Source organism: Oenanthe melanoleuca, chromosome Z (genome assembly GCF_029582105.1).
Source record: "Oenanthe melanoleuca isolate GR-GAL-2019-014 chromosome Z, OMel1.0, whole genome shotgun sequence".
Lineage (NCBI taxonomy): Eukaryota > Metazoa > Chordata > Aves > Passeriformes > Muscicapidae > Oenanthe > Oenanthe melanoleuca.
In genome coordinates this window covers 68,200,792-68,211,892 of record NC_079362.1, presented here as the reverse complement: position 1 = coordinate 68,211,892, position 11,101 = coordinate 68,200,792, and positions in this window count along the sequence as shown.

Below are 11,101 nucleotides of genomic sequence, written 5' to 3'. Positions count from 1 at the left end.
TATTTCTGAAGAGTGTTGGAACACCTTGGCTTTCCATTTTCGATATGAAACTTCTGCATTTTTCTTCAAAATGGTATTTTGCTGGTGTTTAGAAGGGGGAGCAAATGATTTCCCATTTCCTTAGGAACAACATGCATCTCCTTGCTGCATGAAGCACCAGTGTGAGGGACCTGATATTCTGCGGTGCTGGAGGGCAATTGTGAGGTGGGAGGAAAGGATCTGTGGTCTGGGAATGAAGAAAGAGCCAATGTGATATAATTTGGCAGCTGGTTTCAACCTGGCCGAACTCTCTGCATTGAAGTTTTCTCTCTTCGATGAGGAAAAAGCCCTCAGCCCCTGCCAGGCTGAAACCACCCAGATCCTGGATGCTGGAGGCATCCCGTACACCAGTTTACAGACAGGCTCCCGGCTGGGAATTAGGGCCCTTCGGAGCCACCGGGATGTGATTAGCGGCTGTTTAATGAGTGCCCAACAAGCTGTCAGCTCTCCCCAAAAAAGTCAGACAGTGGGGTGGCGGCAGTTCTGCTGAAGCTGGTCCTCTTCGGAGGATGCTGGCTCGGGCTCCAGCTCAGGCAGAGCAGCGAGGGGAGTGGGAAGAGGGGAGTGATTCTTGTTCCCAGCACTCCTGAGCCACTGCTTAAAATCATTTAACGCCGAATAAATTATGGTGTAATTTAGTTGCATAGCGTTTCATGCTCAATTAGTGCCACTTTAGAGGGAGGCAAGTTCTCCATGGAGGATGGAGCTCGGGAATTTCGCTTTGCACTCGGGTGGGGGGGATGCATCTCCTAAAGATAAACGGGTAACCACGGCAACAGCACAGCTCCGGGAGAAGCCGGGAAGAGGGAAAGGTGGATAAGGAACAGGCTGGCAATAGGTCTTACTTAGGAATGGTGCTGCTGGCTGCTGCACTCAGAGCGTCTGTAGGATGTAGCATCTGCAGTTTGGGGAGGCTGCTCTGCCCTGGAGACCTGGTCACCTCTGGACAAAGCAGGTGCCAGAGGCTGGAACAGTGAGCAAGGGAGGGTGGAAAAAAAGCCAGGAAGTCCCTACAGCTGACATCCCATAGGATAAAACTGGGAACACCTAAGTGGGCTGGTGGCCAAACAAGGACGGCTGGAGGTGGGATCACAGCTGTGGAGGTGCAACAGCCATCTGTGAATCCCCATCCATCACAATGCATGGACACTGGTGTGGAGATCACTCTGGGATGCCCAGGACCCCTGGGGATCCCTTGTGCTCCTGCCCATCTCCCTCACCACTGGAACTCAAGCAGAGATGAGAGCCATCCAGGGGTCCAGCCACAGGAGCTTGGGGATGGACACCGTGAGGAGCATGCACATCCTCCCTCCCAGCCTGTGAAACCATATCCTGAGTCCCAGGGCTACAGAGGGCACCCAGCAGCACCCCCTGAATGTCATCCACACGGTGGGGGTGTAACAGCAGTGCTGGGACTGTCCCAGCTTGGCACAGCTTTGACAAAACAACTCCTCAACAGGACATTTCCCTTCAAGTGGAAGGGGAGGCTTACTGGGTATGTCTTGAGCAACCCTGTCCTCACCCTGTGCCTAAGGATGCAATTCCCCAAGCTAATACATCTAAGTGACAGAATGCATTTCCTAATGTTCAGATGCAATTCTTCTCACCTGATTTCATTCCCTTCCTCCCAGTGAAACCACCAGGAGACCCCTCCGTCCTCCTCCCAAGTTCTTGCAAGCAGGCAAGTCCCCCTTCTACTCATGCCCTGGGCCTTTCCCCACAGACTTTCCATCACTTCTGCCCATTTCTGAAGTGCCTTTGCATTTCTGGCAGCTTTGTGGTGTCCAGGAGGTCACACAAGTGCTGTTCCCAGGAGAGAGGTCTGATCCAGAAGGGTCCTGCCTCCAGATGTCTCCTTGCACAAGACCTGTGTGTGAGCAGCAGCGTGTCCAGCTGGGTCCCTCATGGAGAGCAAGGGCAGGGTCAAGCCTACCCACACCCTGGGCATTACCTTTGCTGTTAACTTAAATAATAGCAGCAAAAACAACCTTCAGCTCCTCTCCTCCACCTTGGCTTGCTCCCCAGGTCCCCAGAGCCCACTGCTTCTCCCTCTGGCAGCATCTGAGCTCCTCCTGCAGCATTAAATCAAGGTGTATTTAGCATTAGGTAGAGCCAGCAGAAACCTCTCAGGAGGTGAATTCGGGGTGCCTGATATCAGGTTGTCTCAATTTATGAGAAGAAGAGGCTGTGCTGTTGAAAAGGATGCGAGCTTTACAGCTGCAAGAAAAAAAATTTACTAGCACAGAGAAGAATAAAGTTTTCCTTAAAGAGAGCACAGCATAAGTTTCCTCGTTTAATGGGCTCCTGCAGTTCTAGGAATAAAACAGGAACTGTCCTATCGAGATCTTAACCACAGGTATGGAAAATGCATGGGGAGCCACGGGCTGTGCTTTGAAATGACAGACAGCTGTGTGGGATAAATGAAGATGCTGGTATAGCAAACATGACAAAAACAAGTACTGCACAACATCTAGAATGGACAAAGATGATGAATGCAGGTCTGTAATTAAGAGTGTAAAGAGGACATGCGAGCAGTTGTGGAATTGAAAGGAATGAGATGCAACATGAGGTATTTAAACATCCTCTTCCAGCCAAGTTATTCTGGAAGAAAACCACAGGTCATCTGTCCTGACCCCCTTTGCAGCACAGCCCTCTTGTGTGAAGCAGGGACTTGCATCTGGTTTCTACTGAACAGCGTCCAGTATTTGACTGGAGCATCTTACAGAAAATCATCCCTTGCTTTTAGATTGAAGAAATTACCACGTCCCACAAGTTACCACATCCCTGGGATTTTCACTGAATGCCTGGTCACATTTTCTGCCCCAAATCTGGGCCTTACGTCTTACTGGAATTTGTCTGACCTTAATTTCCAGCTGTTGGCTCTTTTGTTCCTTTCCCCATGTGATTGAAGAGCCTTTCACACCTTGTATTTTCTTCCTGGGAAGGTACTTACACATTGCAATCAGTTAAATCTCAATCTTCTTTTTGATGAGCTAAACAGATCAAGAATTTTCAGTCTCTCATTGCAAGGCTGATTTTCTTCCAACTCCACAGGTTTTGTTTTTTTTGTGGCTTTTTCCTGCACTGTCTCCCACTTGCTCAACTTTGATCATCTCATTTTCCTGCCCTCATCTCCCTCCCCAAGAGTTTTGCTCATAATTCCCTTGAAACGTGGAAAAATTAGTCTTTCTGAAGAATTGAATGAGTGTGTGTGTGTTTCGCTAGCCAGGACCATGCTCCAAAAGATGACATAAATGAAATAAAATGACAATTGCTGGTATTAAGCAATCACCAATTTCCAAAAGCAAGGATCTCACTGATCACTTCATGCTTGCTATTTATCCTGACATATCTGTTACTGGCACAGCATTCCTTTGGACGGGTGCAGTATGCCTGGTGTTGGGACAGACAGCATCTCTGATTTTAAGCACTTGCCTGAAGGTTCCTTGGAGGGGCACAGCATCTTGAAGGGAGCATCCTGTTAAGGAGACATAGCTGCCAATTTGTATGGCCCATTGTCTGTGGTGAGCTTCCCAGGGCAAAAATGGGTATCTCGGTGGGTTAGAGAATGGAATTTGACCCAAACTTTCTTTCCCTCAGTTATCTCACAGTATTCATCTCATGCATCCAGCCTGGGCTCCTTTCCTAGATTCCTTTCAGCCCAATGGCCCCTTTCCCACCTCAGGTGCCCAAGGTACCCCTTGATCTCAATAACAGAATGCAAGAAGCTATGCAGAGTCAGCCCTTGATCTGCAAATTCCTTCTCTTGGCTCCATCTAGGGAATTGTGCTGTTCAGTTATCATCCCGGGATGTTATTAATGTGTTGTTTACTTCTCCCTCCCTGTCATTAATAAAGATGTTAAACTAGACCAGCTCTAACATCGATCCCCGTGGCACCTTCTGGACACCTCCTTCCCCATGCAGACCCCTGTAGTTTATCATGGCTCTGTGTTTACACACCTCTTAGCCAATTTTCCCCCAGGTGTCTCAGCTTGTATCCACTCCAATTCAAATTCATTTGCCAGGTAAGGTTTTGCAAGGCACTCTATCAAATACTTTATTAAAGGTGGCCTCTAGATACTTGCATTTTTCTTTCCTTAAAACAAATGGCTCCATCTGAAGAGATATCATGCAGGCTGGTATACACATTTAGAAGAAGATAGGGCCAGGTTCTGTATACAGTAGGTGGTTATCAGCATGACTGTTTAAGTTTAGGGGTGTTGGGGAATGCTAATTGAAGTTGTCCATGATTTTTGAAGCCAGGTGTTTGCTTCTAGTCACCTTTCCTTGACGTGAATGTGTTTGTTTTGTTTTGTCAAAAAAACTGCTAATTTTTAAGAAGTTGCCACGTAACAGATTTGTGAGAGATTTCCAAAGTGCTCCATGACAGTCAGTCAGGTGCATTTCCTGGAAAACCACGATTTCCAAAAAAAAAAAATCTACTTTGGGGGTACTAACACTCCTGGCAAATTTGGACCAAATCTAGCAAAGAAGGGCATGGGAAGGGATACCTGATCAGGGCAGTGTTACAGTCTGAATGTTGTCAATGTAAATTCCAATTGTTTGGTTGCCAGTTTGGAGCACCTGTGTGGGCAGTGGGAGGAAACCATGGACTTGCCATGTGGATGGGCTTGAGACATTGCTGTGTCTCCATGTCCTTTGTCTGGAAGCAGGGAGCCCTGGTTCCTGCCCATGGGGACAGTCCTGGCTGCAAGGGGTAGCTCCTGGCTCACTTTAATCCTGTTGCTGCTGCTGGGGATCACAGTCAGCTCTTGCAGTCTGCTGGCTTGGAAGAGAGACTCCAAACCTGTGTGATTTTCCCCCAGCCCAGCAGAGAGCTGCCTTTTACAGGGGATTTGCTATGGATTGCAGGGGGAATAGTGCCAGGACAAACTTTGCAGGGTCTGCAGTCGATAAGCATCACGGCAGGTCGGAGAGGGATCACATTCCCATTGCCCTACTTCATCTTTTCCCTCTCCTTCCAGCCAGGCTCTCCATTACAAAATGTACAAGTCAGGCAGAACAGCCCATCTCCCCTCATTCGTGTGCGTGCTCATGTGTGTGTGTGTGCAATCATTTTTCTCCTCTGTCAGAAGACAAAGCTGGCTTGTGAAAAAGCCATTAATCTGAGCCCATGCCTCGTGCTCCTTTTCTGCTGTGCAGGACTCCAGAGGAAGTGCTGAACGAGACATTCTGCTGTGCTAATGCCTCCTAATCTTCCCCTCTACCCTGATAGTCTCCAGCAAACCCTCACTGAGCTCTGGGGCTATACGTCTTCACGGCTGCTCACCAGGGGCATCATTAGGAAAGGGCTCTTAAATGGCTTGACATTCATGGCTTCCCAGAGGAATGGAGCTGCTGACAGATCTCTCCATTTGGAATATGAAATCTATTTGTTCAGATGCATAATGACCGATTTGTCTTCTCAGAGGAGCTGCTGCTGAGTCCTGGGACTCAGTCATGGTGCTGCAGGCCAGCAGCTGCATGTTGAGACCACAGCAGAGCCAGCCCTAAGTGATACTGATTAGAGGAGGGGAAAAAAGCAGCCCTGAGGGGGCAGAGGGGAATTACAGTCCAGGGATGTAGGCCTGGAGAAAGAGGAGCCCTGAAGGGATCCAAGCTGGATAGTGTGCTGGAGCTCACTGAAGCTGGAGGGGGAACAAAGGCAGCAGAGCTGTCTGGAGGGGCTGCTGGGTTGTGGTGCCATCTCCTGTGAGGAGCCTTGACCATGGCCTCATTTCCTTGTTTGCAAGCAGCACCTGGGCACTCAGCCTGCTGGTTCACCAATCATGGCACCATGTGGGAATGGACACTGCTGGTTCTTCTGTTGCTGGTCAGAGCACTGTGAGAGCCAAGTGGAACAGCAAAGCTCCATCACAGTGCACATTAGGGACACAGTGCTTCCACATCTCAGGCTATACCAGGAAAGGTCACACCTTCCCTTCCTGTTTCATCCCCCCAAAGCCTTGAGCAGCTTCGGGGCAATGAGGGAAATGCCGGGGCAAGGAAAGAGCAGAAGTTCCTGATGGGAAAGCAGAGAAGAGATATCAGAACCCAGAAGGGATTGAGGAGGCAGAGAAGAATCACAAAATCAGAGAATGCTGGTGCTGGAAGGGACCTGCTCTAACCTCCCTGCTGGAGCAGGTCACTGCATTTGGGGTGAAGTAGTCAAGAGTAAAAGGAGGACACAAAAAGGGCAGATGTTAGAAGATGCTTCTCTGGAGAAGCAACCTGGAAACAAGACTTGTTCTGCAAGTGGCCTGCATGGATCCAGCATTCCAACTGCCCTGTAGTGGGAGCTGCTGGCAGGCTGTAGTTTCTATTTCCTGAGAGATAAGGGCAGAAGATACCCAGGGCATTAAAAACTTCATCCCAGCCTTCACCAAGGGTGCAGCTGTGTCTTAGGACCTCCCTCCCTGACACCCTCCTACTGCAGCTGAATCAAGGCACTGACCTCTACCACTGAGATGTGGGATTTTTGCTCCAAGGGGAATTCCAGCATTTCAGTGTCTGCTTGTTTTTCCCAAAAGGGATGGAACAGTTGCCATTTCGAAATTTTCCACAGAGTGATAATTAAACAAACAAACAAACAAAATCAGTAACAACAGAAAATTTGGACAGCAGGAAAATATTTTGATGCTGTGAGAGAGTCTGGCAGACTTGGACTTATGTGGTGTAGGAATATGCAGACTGAGGGGATATGGAAAGCTGACGAAAATTTATTCTCAGGTCTGAGCTCCCTTCTAACCCCCTGACTTGGCATCAGCAAATCAAAAGAGAAAAAGGCATCTCAGGACAATGCAGTACCTGCTACTTCAACGCCAAAATGTCTGTACTTGGTCTGCCTCCCAGCTTCCACCACGGATGAATTCTTTTTCAAAGCAGGAAGCAGCTGAAGATGCCTGGGCTTGTTCTGTGCCAATGGGAGGGCTTCCCAGGCACACAGAGCCCTGACTGCTCCCAAGCCAGCTGCCTGCTAAATCAGAAGCACAATAATTGAATCAGAAGAACAGGAGGGAAAAGCCACATCTCTGCTCTTCTGTGCCCCATCAACAGCTCAGTTGGCTACCTGGACCTTGGAGCTTTTCCAGGGCACCCTTGGCAGCTCTGCTCACAGGGCTGTTGGCCTCTGTAATTACAAACAGCACCAAGGAGATGCCCAGTGTGCTCAGGGCCACCTTTCATGCTGGGATTTCTCTGTTTGCATTGGGTTATCAGTGTACCATGAATTTCTGGGCTTGAGAATCAGGACAGGTGCCAGCTGGGGAGCAGAGAAGGAGAGAGCTGCAGAGAATGCCAGGCCCCTGGAGGTTCCCAGAAGACAAGCCCAGGTGCACACTTGCCTGGTCACTGTAGTAGAAGAAGGGTCCCTTAGGTGTTGTTCCTGTAGCTTCCAGAGGCTCCACTGGGTGTGCAGCCAGGCTGGATATGGAGCTGGAGCAGAGGAACTCTGTGGTTGGGGTTGTGTGGTCTGGTTCAAAATCAAACCAGCCTGGAATGTGTCATCTCCATCACTTTAAACCCATGAGCCCACAGGCCAATCTACCACCTAGACTTCTTTTTCCTCCTTATCCTGCTGTCAGATTAAGAGGAGAATGCTGGTGTTACTTCACATGCAATCCATGTGCTGCTGTGTAGCCCTGGAGCAGGCAACAAGAGGCTGTGTGGCAAGGGCAGCTCCAGGAGGGAGCAGGGAGAGAAGGGAGCAGGAAGCACAGCTCAGCTGAGGCACCCAAAATGCCTGTTTTGGTTGCAAACAGCTCATCTGTCAGGATGTAGGGATGCAGGCAGCACACAGACTGAATGTTTGCTTTTGGCCACAGGGAAGGGAGTAGGAGGCCTGCTCCAGCCAGACTCAAACTCAGACTCAGAGCCACATCCATTCCAAGATGAGCCATGGTGACTTGTACAGCCTAGCTCGCTCTGTGTGGGCACAGGTGTGTGTGGGATGCCCTGGGGATGTTCATCCAGGGCTGGCAGCACGTGTGCCAGCATTCACCCAGGCCTGCCTCATCCATGGGAAGCTGCAATCAGACTCCTGCAAGTCTGAGTCCTCCGCCAGAGTTTGGAGCAGGATTCAGATGAGGCCCAGACGACTGTGAGAGGAAGGAGAGTGGCTTTCTCAAACTGTATGGAGAAGTATTATTCCCAATACAGCAGCAGAAACATCCATGTCCTTGGGACTGAAGCAGTTCCTATGCATGTGGATGGATGAGGATGCAGCCTTGTGGTGTATCTTAGAGCTCTTGGAGCAGCTCTGTGAGTGACAGAATTCTCAGGCACTTCTCTCCAGGGACTGCTGGCTTAGCCACTGTGTGTAAAACTGTGGGTGTTCCAACAATCCATGTCTGTATAAAAATGTGGGTGTTCCAACAATCCATGTGTGTAACTGTGGGTGTCCCAACAATCCATGTGTGTAACTGTGGGTGTCCTAACAATCCATGTGTGTGTAACTGTGGGTGTCCCAACAATCCATGTGTGTATGTAACTGTGGGTGTCCCAACAATCCATGTGTGTGCAAAACTGTGAATGTCCCAACAATCCATGTGTGTATGTAACTGTGGGTGTCCTAACAATCCATGTGTGTGGAACTGTGAGTGTCCCAACAATCCATGTGTGTGTGTAACTGTGGGTGTCCTAACAATCCATGTGTGTGGAACTGTGAGTGTCCCAACAATCCATGTGTGTGTAACTGTGAGTGTCCCAGCAGCCCCTGTGTGTTTAAAGGCTCTGCTGGAGAGATGCTGCCTCCTCCACCAGTGACTCATAGCAAAAGAAGAGTGACCCAGCACCCAAAACCACCCAGTGACCAAAAGCCTTCCTTAGCAGGCTTGTCCCTGTTGCATGAGGGTGAGAAAAGAAGCAGCATGTCAGACAGATGTTAGCTGATGAATAGAAGGTGCCCAGGGTGCAGCATCCAGCTGGAGTCACACCAAGATCTGTGCAAGTGTGATAAACCCCTGCTGTAGGCATTTAATGGGCAGGCTGTGAAAGGCAACTTTGAGGCATTTCAAAACCAAAGTGAATTTATGTAATCCTAGCTGTCCCTTACAGGGTGCTAAGACACTACAATCTTACCTGGTTGAGGTCAGAGTTTATTCTGGGGCAGTTTGCTTGTGGAGGGAGGGCAGGGAGGGCTGGTTTGGGTTTTTACCCCTCTCTCCCTGCAGCTCTGCTCCCCAGCCCTGTGGGACACCACTCTATCTTTTTTGCAAGCTGTTAGATAGATCCTGGTGCCAGAGGAGAGCACAGCTGCCCATGGAGCTTGTCTTCCTAAAGGCATTCCTGAAGGAGGTGGCCTGGCTGCCCTGCAAGGGGTCTGCTGCTTTCTTACCTTTGTCCTCACCTGTTGGGGGATTTCAGACCTGGCTGGCATTCCCACAACAAGCTGTACTGCCTCTCTCAAAGTAGAGTGTTTTCAGACAGATAGTAGGGGTTTTTTATAGTCAGAGCTTGGAAAATTTGCACTAGGCTCCTCATGTAACTGCAGGAAGAGAAATGAGGATAAACAGATACCTGTGGTTATTCAGAGTCCTGATAATGGCTCAAGCAGCCTGGGCTGTGCCCTGTGACTGGCTCTGCCCAGCCATGTCCCTGCTGGAGGCATGCCAGCCCTGAGCAAACACAGAGAGAACTGAGAGCCCCCAGCTCCTCCAAGGAGTAGGTCTTTCTTTGACACAGCTTTTCTGTGTCACTGCCATCAGAGGACAAGGACAGGTCCCACCAGTCTGGTTTTGCTGTTCACTCCAAAGTCTCCTTGGGTGGGAAAGCCTCTTCATCCTCACCAAGGAGCAGCTGTAAAGGGTTATGACATGCCAGGAGCAGAACAAAGCCTAAAGCCTGATGGAATCTTCTCTCTCCCTATGCTCCAGGGGTCTGCATTGCACCCAACTCTGCTCCACAGGGACAGCTCCCAGCTGGGGCCAGGGTGGCTGTGGGGGCTGAAGGGGATGTGAAGACCTCCTGGCCATGCTCCCATTTCTCCACAAACAAATGGGGCAGCCATACACCTCGGTGATCCCACTGATCCTCAGCTATAAAACCATCACAGCCCTGCTTTGTCCTCTCTACTCCACAGAAAGCAGCTACCACAGTGGTACAGACACCTCATCATCACTGCAGGCTGGACTCATGCATTCATTTTGTCATTCTCTTCCTGTTGTCCTCCACCAGGGCACTTCCAGGTACTTAGTAGCATCAGCATCCCAGGACCACCTTGCAGTGTTCAGCCCTGGTCCTGCAGAGGGATGGTGTGCTTGCAGATCTGGCTCCACATTCCGCATTAGACCCAGCAGCATTTATTGCTCAAGGAGCTGAGCCAAGCTGCAAAATAAATGTCTGGCTCCTTTACTGCTGTTTTCTAGCAATGAAAGAGTGTGATAAACTCCCAGGTGGTAGCTGCAGAGTGGAGGGGCATATTTGCTATATTTTTAATTTCACCTCTTTGATGTGGCAAGTTGTTTCCCCTTTAACTGTGGTACAAGCGACATCTGTATGGAGGATGGCTCTTTTCTCACTTTGCTGCCCTTTGGCAGCTTCTATTGCCTTTCTCCACCTGAGCTCCCTGTGCAGGGTGATTTATCACTGGGCAGACAGTCATGGGACCACAGGGAAGAGCCTGATGGAGGACCTGTGTGACTGAAGAGAGCTGGCATCTGAAGCCTGCCAGACACTGTGTCCAGCTTAGCTCCCTTGCAGACACAGGGGAGGTTGTGTAAAACACTCGTTTTGCATTGGTAAAAGTATAGATGTCACATTTGTGTTACAGGACAGAGACAAAGCCCATCTCTTGTCTCTGTAGTCACTGGAGAGGGCTGGGTTTGTGGCTCTGATTTGCAGCCTGGCAGTGCCAGCAGCCAGGAGGAGGGAACAGTGTGGTGCTGTCTGCAATAGGGTTATCCCTGCAGCTGCATTTGCTCCCCAAACCTGAGCTTTGTGTGCATGCCCTGCAACAGGCAGCACCAGCCCATGCTCACACACACCAGAAATGGTGTTTAAGGGCTCAGCATCATTTTCCCCACAGCTCCTCCCCAGCTCATCCCTCCACAGAGGTGTGCCAAG